The 12,419-nt window shown below is 40.2% G+C and overlaps 1 long non-coding RNA gene across 1 annotated transcript; it reads right to left on the reverse strand.

Annotated features, from left to right (window-relative positions):
* Positions 1–10,105: 10,105 nt before the first annotated feature.
* LOC145442283 (uncharacterized) lies at positions 10,106–11,988 on the reverse strand. Its single transcript, XR_013916006.1, has 5 exons — positions 11,601–11,988; positions 10,680–11,540; positions 10,461–10,602; positions 10,278–10,395; positions 10,106–10,214 (listed from the first exon to the last, which is right to left on the reverse strand). It is a non-coding gene; the product is annotated as an uncharacterized LOC145442283 (long non-coding RNA).
* Between the last annotated feature and the right edge of the window lie 431 nt (positions 11,989–12,419).

A 12,419-nucleotide genomic window follows, 5' to 3' on the forward strand; every position in this document is an offset into this window, starting at 1 on the left:
TCGAACGGTACTCGATACTCAAAGTGATATTTTCACACTCTGTAAAGTGCATATGTTTCAATTCTCTGTCACAAATTCCGACAATAAATCGTTGGATTCAATAGTAACGATACTGTGATATACTGATTCTACACTTAGTCGTTTCAATTACCCGTTGGGAATCGGGATAATAAAGCATTTTGTATCGGAGGTTTAATGTATGAATACTGGAATTATTACATCTTTAGTGTTGTTTATCGCAAACGATAGATTTTAATAATTGTACTGATTGTTGAATGTAATAATACCGATATTGTCGTTTCATTTTTAGTCTTGGTTACTGAAAATATTTTCTGATATCCGCGATACGCAGAGTGATTTTTACCAAGGTGGAGTAATTTTCCTATCAAGAACATTTCAGACACACATAGTTTTACAGCTTAATATGTTAATAACATTGGTACTGAAAAGTTTGTTGCTGTCATAACATTTACCACAACGCCGGGTCTAATTAACGCAAATAATTCAATAATAAAGTAATGATCAACTATTACAAAATCTCATATGTCAAATCAATGTGTCAATCCTTATGTTCACAGCATGATAACTTTGAATATAACACCATCGTTCGATTGTAAGAAATGAGTTCTCAACTACGTTGGTCGGACTTTCAAGTCTCGTATACTCAAACATATTATGTTAATCTCAAGTCGCCGACACTGAGAAGTAATTACTTTATGTTACAGAGTATACCAAGTAGTAATTGCTTTTACAGTTGAACAAAAAAATAAGAGTTGGCGGTATATGAGTGCAACCGAACTCGTTGTGGATTTTAGGTTTTAGTGATTGTAAGGACTCGTGTATGCTTGGCTGTTTTTCATACTGATACTGTTTGAGTTGGTCGGGTAAGTTACAAACGGATTTACTTGACAATGTCTTTGTGATTGACTCTTTGAATACCGTAAGATGGTAAGATGTCGAGACGTAATACTATTTCCATACACTCAATTACAACGAAACATAACCAACATTCAAATAATCCGTAAGCTACAAGTGGATTTAAAACTTGATGCTGTTTTGTGGTTAACTCAAGTCAGTAGTCATGTTTGTGTTGATTTCAGGAATGATCATGACGAGTTGGTCGGGTAAATTAGGTAATGTGGTAGTAACTATGACCTTACAGAGTTGCTGACATTCAAATATCTTTTACGCTGTAATATACGGATTTAATTGTGATAAATTATTAGTCAGTTATTGTTCAGACATTCAAATCTCGTATACTCAAAATATAATATGTTCAAGTCAAATCGTATATGCACCGATTAGTAAATACTTTGTCTTCAGAATAGTAACGACCTTTACAATCGAATAAAAAAAGACCGATCATACGAGTACAACCAGGATGAATTATTTCAAATTTATGAGTTGTAGTGATATAATCAAGTAAGTGAAACTAGATTTTTAACGATTGTTAATGTTGTGAATAATTCTTTTGAGTATGGTACGATGTTGAAATATCTCTTTGACAAACGGAAAGCAGGATCGTGAATAGAGTTGTAAGTTTCAAGGATTGTTTCAAAGTATGATCTTGAAATGTGACTGGATCAAAGTTGGTAGTCATGTTTGTCAATATATTTCAATTCAGATTATGTCAAAGTCCAAATATTTCATTTTGGATTATCTGGATTTACCTTTAGTACATCCCGTGAATGGATTCCGACACCGCGCTATAACATTTTTGATAATAAGGACTCGAGGCTTTTCATGATAGAGTTGACGAGGGATAAGATGCGTGTTTTTGTTAAGAGTTTGATTTCGTGTTGATAAAGACAATAACTGTATAATGCACATACTTGTGATTATTGATTCTTGTAGAATTATAGTTGGTATTGATTCTATAAGTGTGAAAACAGCGGCGTGGAATGTGCGAATAATTCGATGTGGCTGAAAGTCGGCGTCAGTAATATTCGGGTTATGGTCGAATCAAAAGATCACGAAAAGATTTCTCAAAATAATTAGAATTGTACCGAATTAACACATCCAGATACGAATCAACTTGGTTTGTGCAGTAAGTTTCATTTCGAGTTGGCAAATTGATACATTGGTTGAATATTCTCATAATTCTTATCGCGCAACTAAAGTCAGCCACTGTTCGAAGTGTCAAAACATATAGCGACCTTCAGAAAGTGTCAAATTGTTGGTTTTCGAATCACCGTCTGCGACGGCTCTGTGACAAACTAAGTACCGAAATATTACCTTGTGAGCGATCGGTATGTCTTTAACACCAAGTCACTAAAATGGTTATGCCCGAGACATTATCTTGTTAGCGATCGCGGGATTTGCAATCTATTTTACACTTTTTGAAGTGTTAATTTACGAGTGTGGTTATTTGCTGGTTGCTTTTTGTGTCACTGCTTAATACTGAATACTCCTGAATGTAATAGTGCTGACTGGATTAGTGTAATAATCGATACGATAGTGCGCGGTTGGCCGTGAAACAATTCCGCACGCAGGTCATTCGAAATATAGATCGCACGCACTGCGTAAATCCTCTTACAAGCCACGTTTCCGTTTGTGCGGTTATTGTTGGTGACTATTCAACACCACGCGAGAGATGGCCGAAAGTGCGAATCACGACCGCGCCCATAAGAACACACGGTGAATCACCACAGAACCCGTAAGAATACACGACAGGCGAATCGCCGCCACCGCCTATAGCAAAAAAGGCGAGTCACCACCCCGGGTTTTCACGGCGAATCACGACCGCGACCTATAGCAAAAAAGGCGAATCACGACCGCACCCATAAGAACACATGGCGAATCGCGGCCCAGAGGGGGGTCTAAAAAGGCGAATCGCCACCCCGGGTTTCCAGGCGAATCGCCACCCCGCCCATAAGAACCAACGCTAGTTCGCGACCGATCTACATAACTACTCGCAGGTCATTATACAAGTCGACTAATATCCCAAAATAGAACTGAGAATGGGAGTAGTATAGTCGATCGGTCGTGAGCGGCTAATTTTTTGCATTGGTTCTTATGGGTGCGGCGGTGAGGTGCCGCGAAAACTCGTGGTGGTGATGGCACCCTTTTACACCCCCTCTCGGCGGTGAGGTGCCATGTGTTCTTATGGATGCGGTGATGATGGCACCCTTTCGGGTATAGGCTGCGGCGGTGAGGTGCCGCGAAAACTCGTGGTGGTGATGGCACCCTTTCAGACCCCCTCTCGGCGGTGAGGTGCCATGTGTTCTTATGGATGCGGTGATGATGACACCCTTTCGGGTATAGGCCGCGGTCGTGATTCGCCGTGAAAACTCGTGGTCGTGACTCGCCTTTTTTGCTATAGGCGGTGGCGGCGATTCGCCTGTCGTGTATTCTTACGGGATCTGTGGTGATTCGCCATGTGTTCTTATGGGTGCGGCGGTGAGGTGCCGCGAAAACTCGTGGTGGTGATGGCACCCTTTTACACCCCCTCTCGGCGGTGAGGTGCCATGTGTTCTTATGGATGCGGTGATGATGGCACCCTTTCGGGTATAGGCTGCGGCGGTGAGGTGCCGCGAAAACTCGTGGTGGTGATGGCACCCTTTCAGACCCCCTCTCGGCGGTGAGGTGCCATGTGTTCTTATGGATGCGGTGATGATGACACCCTTTCGGGTATAGGCCGCGGTCGTGATTCGCCGTGAAAACTCGTGGTCGTGACTCGCCTTTTTTGCTATAGGCGGTGGCGGCGATTCGCCTGTCGTGTATTCTTACGGGATCTGTGGTGATTCGCCATGTGTTCTTATGGGTGCGGTCGTGATGCGCACTTTCAACCATCTCTCGCGTGGTGTTGAATAGTCACCAACAATATCCGCACAAACGGAAACGTGGCTTGCAAGAGGATTAAGCAGTGCGACCTATATTCCGAATGACCTGCGCACTGAATTGTTTCACGGCCAACCGCGTGCTACTATCGATTATTGCACTAGCACGAGTGAAATAGTTTGATCGTAAATTATGATATATGATGTCGTAGTTTAGTCGTGTCAAATGACCGATCGTGTTCTCTTTCCTCGCTATTGATTGCTAGCTGAATAATACTTTCGGTTTATTCGCTGTTTCGCACCTACAGAATAGTCTGCTGTTCACAGTCGCAACAAGAATCACAAGTATACACATTTACACATTCGTTTATTACTCCGAAATCAAACTCTTCACAAAAACACGTACAATCGTATCATTCACTTTTTTATCATCGCCAAAATTATCCAAGTATTCCTCGGTTGAAAACCCTTGAGCTCTTTTTATCAAGAATGCAATAGCATGATCTCCACACACATCCGAAGTTTTACTCTGTAACTGTTTGCCAGTCACGGAAAATTCATCCGGATCCAGGAATTCGATTATCTGAGGTTTTAGTGGTCTGAAACCCAGTGAATCATGAAAATGAGTATCCTCATCTCTGTATATAGAAACCCAGTGAGACCCGGGCAAACTCGACTCGTCGTAATTAATGGTGATAGCGAATTTCCCGCTAATTGGTTTCTTTGGTAACTGGTCTACTGGATAAGTTCCTAGATATAGACTTTGTGTGTCAGGGTGGTTATAGAGGATATCATTGATCTCAGACGTATTCATATTTCGACGACTTGTCTTTTTTGATTCAGCTGTAGAAGATGTTGAAACTCCTTCAAACATAACAAGGTTACGGAGGTTGGTAAAGGCTTCGATGTAGTTAAAACCAGATGCACAGTTCCTGTCTTATGAAGTTGATAACAGCCCAAACTATTATCGGGCGTCAAATCAAACACAAAAAGAGTGTACCCATTGACATAATCTTTGCGAGAAATATTTAAAGGTGCCTCGGATTCCCAGCGACCTGTCTGAGAGAATAGTGTCATATAACCTTCGAGTCCGCCATGTTTATCAAAATCGAAATGAAATTCACGTCCGTTAATTTGACGCCCATCCACACTTAACGAAAGATTTTGAACATCAAAGTGTTTAAAGTTGAATGGATTTTTTGCTCGAACACCGTTAAATGTCGTGGTCTCGACTAAACCAATTACGATCTTCTTTGGCATGGTACCGCTAACTAACTCTCTATCAATTTTCGACAAGCCCGCCGCGAATGTATGAGTCGACATTTGTAAGCGTATCCAGGGATACTTTGCAGTATTCTTCTGTAGTACAGACTTGTGTGCTAAGCTTACACTTTCAGCGATCTTCATCTGTTTGACATACACTTCCATTTCGAGTAAAACAATTTGTACATCCTCCGCATCACCGAGCAGACAGAAATTATCTTCGTTACGTGTAAACTTCAATTTCATGTCGACATTATCCAGCATACATCTAGACTGTTCAAAAAGACCCATTCGAATTTTTCCGATCAACTCTAGCGGGGTGCTGTTTTTGGTAAGGTCTTTTCGTTTAACATATCCAGTATTCGCTGCACCAAGAACATCCATAGAGCCAGCGACATCTTTATAAAAACCTTGTCCTTGCACAAAACTCTCCGAGGCGCCGTGAGTATCATTCAACAACCGGGAGATATAAGCTTTGTAGGCATGACAATTATCCGAATTTGTGATAACCTCATTTGAAATAGTTACATCGATTTGTTTGAAAAGAGAATCCATCATGTTATTAACAAGACCCACTTGTGTATCGTTTGCTAAATCAGTTCCATCGCGTTTAGTGAGCTTCAAACGTAATCTCAAGAACGTGTTTTGTAGATCCATATATCGATCCGTCCTTGGTAATTGTACTTCCATGACATTACCTAAACTATGGGGTTTGACGACGACATATTGCGATTCCTCAATACTGGTTTGTGTGTGGGGTATACTAAATATGTTTAACCCCGAGTTATGACATTCTCTGGAACCCGCGTGCATCAACATTGTTCTTAGTCGAATATATCCTGTTGTTTACGACGACGTTTGGATGAAGTGTTCTTTGACTTTGTTTTTTTCCTTTTTATAGCTTTTGGGGTTAAAATTTTATCAATCACTCGACCGCCAGCTTGTTTACTTCTCTTGACAACACTAGACTTGATCGAGTTACCCCGTAATAGATCTCTCGCTATTTCACCTCCAGTCCGTAACAATTGACCACCGGCGTATTTCGCAATAGGTGTCACTAAACGACCGAGTGATTTAAACAAACTCCCGATACCGGATCCGGCTTGAACTCCACCACTAAAATATCCATAACCATCGCCTGTCTGGTTATAATGACGATGGACAGAATGATGATCACACGTGAAAACAACTTTCATAATCGCTTCCTAATGTTAAATGTAGCTTGCAATGAACGACTTATTATATTTATAGGTTCCCCAAACCCATCCCTGAGGTAAAGACATACAGAATCTACGACATCTTTTGAAACAGGGAAATAATACGGATTTGTCGCTACCCAATTATGCGTGACATCACCAGGTGTCAGTGGTATAACTCGTAATAAACGCGCTAACGTATCTCCAAGTAAGTGAGGGTGAATAATATCACAATACACAAACAAATATTGCCCAATCGCCGGTTCGGTTAAAGTGAAATCGATCTCCATGAGGGCTAATTCGCAATATCTCGTCGGGATGTTGTTGATGGTGAGTAGTCTGTGTTCAAAATCAGCACCAAGCATAGAGGTGGTTAACGTCAATATTTTCATCGCGCGTGAAGTGTCAATGTGGTCTCTATATCATGTACTAACTGACCGTATTGGTCCCTGATGGTGATTTTTATATCGCGGATGTGGTTAATCGACACTGGGAAATAAAACGGTTTTTCATATACAACTTCTTGTCTCATACACGTCTCGTTATTTACTTGGATCACACGAAGCAATTGACTCATGTAATCACCCACCGGATGATGTCGTAGTACATTCATATACACAAAAAGATATCTGAGGTGGGGTTGAGTTGGTTTAGGTTTGATCGACGTGACATTACATAGTGGTGTCGACACTTGATCAACTACACTGAAATAATTCATGAATATATCCGTGGGATGGAGTGTGATACGTTTCGAGTAACGAATTCGGAAAAGTTCATCGTTGATTCTTTCGGTGAAACAGTGTTTGAAACTGTCAGATAATATTCTTCGCGTCAACTCGAGGTTGTTTGCATAATTCCCAAGTGGTGTTAGGTACGCTTCTACTATTCGATCTTTCTCATTATGTAGCTCCCAGAGTGCTTGATCACGATTGATTATAATTCGATCAAGAGATTCACTGACAAAACTCATATCCATCAACGCAAGCTCATTACAAATAATTTCATTCGGTAACACCACCGAGAATTCACCTTGGGTGCCAGACAACGTGATGTAACTCATATTGAATCAACAGCTCTACGACGGAAGCGTAGGGTTACTGTCACTGGTGCTTTTCGAAATTTAATAGGGTTGTCAGCTGCATCACGTAGATAAATTCGTATCGTTCTAAAATTGTTTCTCGCTAAAGCAAAGAAGTATGGTTTTGGGAATATGTTGATTTGGTTTTCATTCGGTTTAGCGGTTACAGTAACCACCCGTAAAAGTTGTTGCAGTTTGTTACCATGTGGTCTTGGTTGTATCAGATCGCAATACACATAAACCTTATCAATCCGTTCCAACTTTATCGCAGGTGTAAATATAAATTCTACCACTCCGCGGCGACGAGATACAACGCGTCTAAATGTTATTATGTCCAACACAGAACCAAGCGGTATCAGTCCGTAAGGTTCGGGTGAATCATGTGTGGTACGGGGTATGTGTTTGGCGCTAGAGTCTGCGGTATCAGTATTTATGGATGCAGCTCGCTTGTGTCTTTTTTTACTCGTGACTAATCTTCTGAATGTGATTCTAAAGTCTCCGAATCCTTGTAAAATGAAAATGCCCCCCATGTAATATTTCTCGTACGATTCTAACATTTCACCGATGTTGTAATACGAGCCTTCGGGAATATAATACCGTTCGGTGTATCCATTTGCATCGACAAATCCAAAACCTATACTTTTCGCTGTCACTTCAATTCGCGGTTGAAAATCATTGGGGAAGGTCAGCTCACATAATCCCAGCTCATGGCGACTCATTTCTAATTCTTTGTAAAGTTCCGTTTGAAAATCTGTGCTAGTATTCGGAAATTTATCCAAACTCGCATTCGAAGGTAGAGTCAACAACATTTTATTGTTTCTTTCAACATATACGATGAGGTGATGGATTCGGTAATAAATACCCAAGTGAAGAAGACAGTAGCGTTAAATATATCTCACGATCCACCCCGACAGAAATTTGATATAATGAAAACACGATTACACACACTAACATACAAATCTGTACAATAAACACAATCTGGTTTTTCAGACTGTTCGAGACTTGACCCATGCGAGATGAGGCGGAATCAGAATCCATAATTAGGTTGAACAACATTTTCGGTGTCTATTTATACAAATCCGAGACCCAAGAATTAAATTTAGACGGATAACCCAACCATTTTACAAGATATTGCGTTTTCTTTCCTTTCCTGCGAGTAGACAGGATTTTTTCGATATTGTAAATATTATTATTTTTAGTAATTGGTTGTAATTCTTCACGCTGAAAGCGACCGTCTATAACTTCACCGTGGTAGTCTTTCAATTGATAAGTAGGAGGGTCACCTTTACGACATTGAGATACGAAAAAGATTTCTTCGGTCCAACTCGCCAAGGCACTTTTTACAAAATTACCACGTGATTTCGAAATCCTGACCGGTGTGCCGATAGTTAGTTTGGGTTTTTTAGGGGTCATGTCACCGTATAACCTATGGAAAATTTGTTCTTGATTTGAATAATCAACATCCGCTGGAGGACACCCTATAGCAACGTGAAAAGTAGTGTTATACCCACTGAGCTATATAAACACTGGAGTGCGCTACTCGCGATATTTACGTTGTCACTAGAAACAGTTGCATTGTGGGGGATAGGCTGGACGATTTAGTACAGGGGCTTATGGAAAAACGTCCAGTTTTAAAATATATTTGATTCGTATTGGGTTTGTAGTATTTTATACGAATGGAGCTTTGAATGAATAATAATCGTAACATTCAGGATTTGTTTCAGCCCAATATCTCGTGTTTATATCTGTGTATTTCGACATGTCGAAGATATAAGTGGTTTCGATTGTTCGTGGTAAAATAAGGTTGTCTATGTGTCATCGTATGTATTTTTTTGTGGTTATATTCCTGATGTAGATTGCTTTACTCGTTGTATCCAGCATATTTTACGTGTACAGAAATAACCAAGCTGTCAAAAGATGTATAATGCCAGTTCAGTTATCTTTCAGATATATGTATCTATAGGAAGTAAAAGCATCTACAATTGCCAGCTTGAAGTTATTATCGGAGCGTGCCTCAGAATTACCTATCCTGGATTCAAAATCTTCATACTGCAATGGAGCTGATGTGAATGCTGTAACTGCCAGCTACGTGGTGGCTGTGAATATTGCTGATGGAGAAAATTCAGCATCATGGGACATATCAAAAGGCACTGCTGAAATCAATTGAATGCCATTGTGGTTATTCTACGTATTTATTGGTTCAGCGTATTTAAATAAATCCAAAAAAGAGAAAGTAAAGATATGTCTGCTATGTGTAGCGATGGGGTAGTGATTTCTGTAGAAGTGACTGAATGAGTTCATTGAATGAGAGAAACAAGAAATGCATGGGTCCTTATTCAGATGTAGCTAGAATTGCCCAATTCACAGTGAAATTGAGGCTATGTTGGTTACAGCAATCTGTGCACTGTGGGAGTTCATAATAAATATTAATTTTATCGAATCAATACGGCACAAGATACAATCTAAATGCCGTACATGTATTTGATCATAATTACACCTATAGCTACCCATATACGTGTGTACATGAAGCTTGGCTCGTTTTGCACTTTCATGAAACCAGAAATTAGATTAGATTCAAAACTAACTGGAGATGAGAACATTTCAACTCAGTTTTTCTGCCCACGATACTTGCCTACCCTACTAGATGAAGCACTCGAACCTGGCTTTAGATCAGCCATTTCTGTGGTCACACACAATAACGCCCTGTACTGTCTCGTCACACGAAATACCGCGCTGTACTGTCTCGTACAAAAATGCTGAACTTTCGTTTTCATAAACACCAGCTTCGGTTATGAGAAACGAATTTTTCTATTGAAATAACAACATAAAAAAATAAAAACAAATAAATTAATTAATTGTGATCGACTTTACGTCGCCTTCGGCGTAATTAACGGTGATCTGAAAGTCAAATGTGGGATAAGTTAGGGCTTAATATCTGCGAACGAGGTATAATAAACGAACCGATTCTGATCTTAGTTCCAATTTAATGGAATTTCTTCTCTTCTTACGCAGCACAGGCACAGTCACATTGAAGGCCACCCCACTGCGAGGCCTACGGCGACGACGTCGTTTTGGGGCACTGTTCAAGATAAATGAACTAACATATGAGAAATTGTTCACTTGAAGACACATTGATCGACATACCTTGATGTCACGACAACGTTTTTATACCAAAACGCGTATAAAATAGTAAAGAAAGTGTGTTAGCCGGTGTCTTCTACGGGTTTGAAGTATGTGTTGGCTAGACTTGCTCATCCTTGCTCCCTTCTTTGTTTTTTCTTATTATCTGTGAAGATACCAAAAACGGTTAGAACAGAATTAAAATAATGAAAATTCTACGGCATACGAAGAAAGTGGCCTCACCTCATTCAGTGGGTTAGCCGGTGTCTTCCGTGGGTTTGAAGTAAGAGTTGGGTATGTAAATATTCTCTCTGGCGACGCAGGGTTGGCTTTACAGCTTAACGATGGTCGATTCCAGAACCTTTGAATGGAAAAGAAAACAGCCAGGAGCAAGTATGGAATAAAGCGATAGTTACATCTGTGTACAAGAGCACATATCATATAAATTATATATTCACAGTTTACCGCTAAAGGTATTGGACACTGAATGCAGCCTAATGATAAAAGGATGACAGATGTAACAAAATTGTTATCCATCTTCTCAACGACAACATCGGGAAGCGGTAACGAATTGTCATTTTCTTTTTCAACGGAAGGGTGAAGGTAATTCAACAAATGAATCACCTTGAGCCTCATTATTGAACATATGGCAAAGGTGTCAATCGCCGTAACAGAACCAGCTTAATGAAATAACATTAATGCCCAATCTGTGCTAGTAGAGAATATATTTTAATGGAAGCCTATAAAATACGCATGATCGAAAAAAACCAAAATATGTTCTATAGATAGAACCAACTCTTGGAATTGTTTCAAACATAAAGATTTGAGCTTTCCACATAATTTATATTATCATGACATTACGACTCTAGAGACACAACTATAAGCCCTAGTAATGACCAGAGGTGGTCAGTTAAGAAGTACTTCTACCTAAAGTAGGTTTTGATCACTTGCGCTAATTCTTCAAGTTTTTAAACTACCTCTGCTTGAGTAGAATCAATAAATACGATGGCCATGGAGCGAACTCACCGGCTTCAGGAATCCTCACATCCAAGTTGCGGTACGTCGATCCGACCATTGATTGTGTAGCATGTTCAAATTGCGACTCTTTTAATTACAAAAATATCAAATAAAACCGCTGAGGGTTACTGAACCACAATAACTTACAAAGCCGTATGCGGATGAAAGGATCGTTCCTTTTTCTTCGCGTGTGCGCCATGTCCTTACTCCTTCAGTGTAGATGCACTACTGTGTAGCAACCACGCCAGTCGACTTGGCCGATTTGAATCGGCCGCCTGAATTTCCTTTCCTATACATCGGTCCTGAATGGATTGCTCAATTGCTTGTCGTATGGGAGAAAGTCGTTCCACAATGTTATGATATGAGCTGCCACCGCTTCACTCAAACAGTAAGTACAATCTCTGTGAGTTAGCAGGCAGTCGGCCAACGCTGAAACCTTTTCATATCTGGGAACGTTATTCGATCCCACAGAGCCGTCGACTCTGGTTTGAATATCATAGCGTCAGGTTCAGAAGATCCTCTAGCACAGCGGTTGACTCACTCGTCGGTTGTTCGAAGCCTGAAATTTGTGAATTTTATGTTAACTAGGGCTAAAATCAAGGTATAGTAATTGGAACTCAAACTTCATAAATATATAGTCACTGTCTAGTGTCTACCGTACCTTTGGCCTCATATATTTTGGAAAATTCAGAAATCTTGTCGGCACCGCATTCGTCCTTAAACGAATTCTCCCGCCAACACGGTAAATATCACTTTCTGAAAAATGATCAGAGCAGATGACCGACGATCTTGCTGGCTCCCAGTCTTTTCTTCTAATACATTCTATCCATCTTTCTTTCAGGGAATCATTGGTAGGAAAGCTGCGTTGTAGAGAACATTGTATCAGTTCGCAAGTAGGCTAATTCTATGATACAAAGCACACCAAATTGACCATTCTTTGTTATGAACGATGATAAAAGTAGCAGG

The sequence above is a fragment of the Botryllus schlosseri genome, chromosome 7 (assembly GCF_051294905.1).
Source record: "Botryllus schlosseri isolate E-star chromosome 7, Bs_hap1, whole genome shotgun sequence".
NCBI lineage: Eukaryota > Metazoa > Chordata > Ascidiacea > Stolidobranchia > Styelidae > Botryllus > Botryllus schlosseri.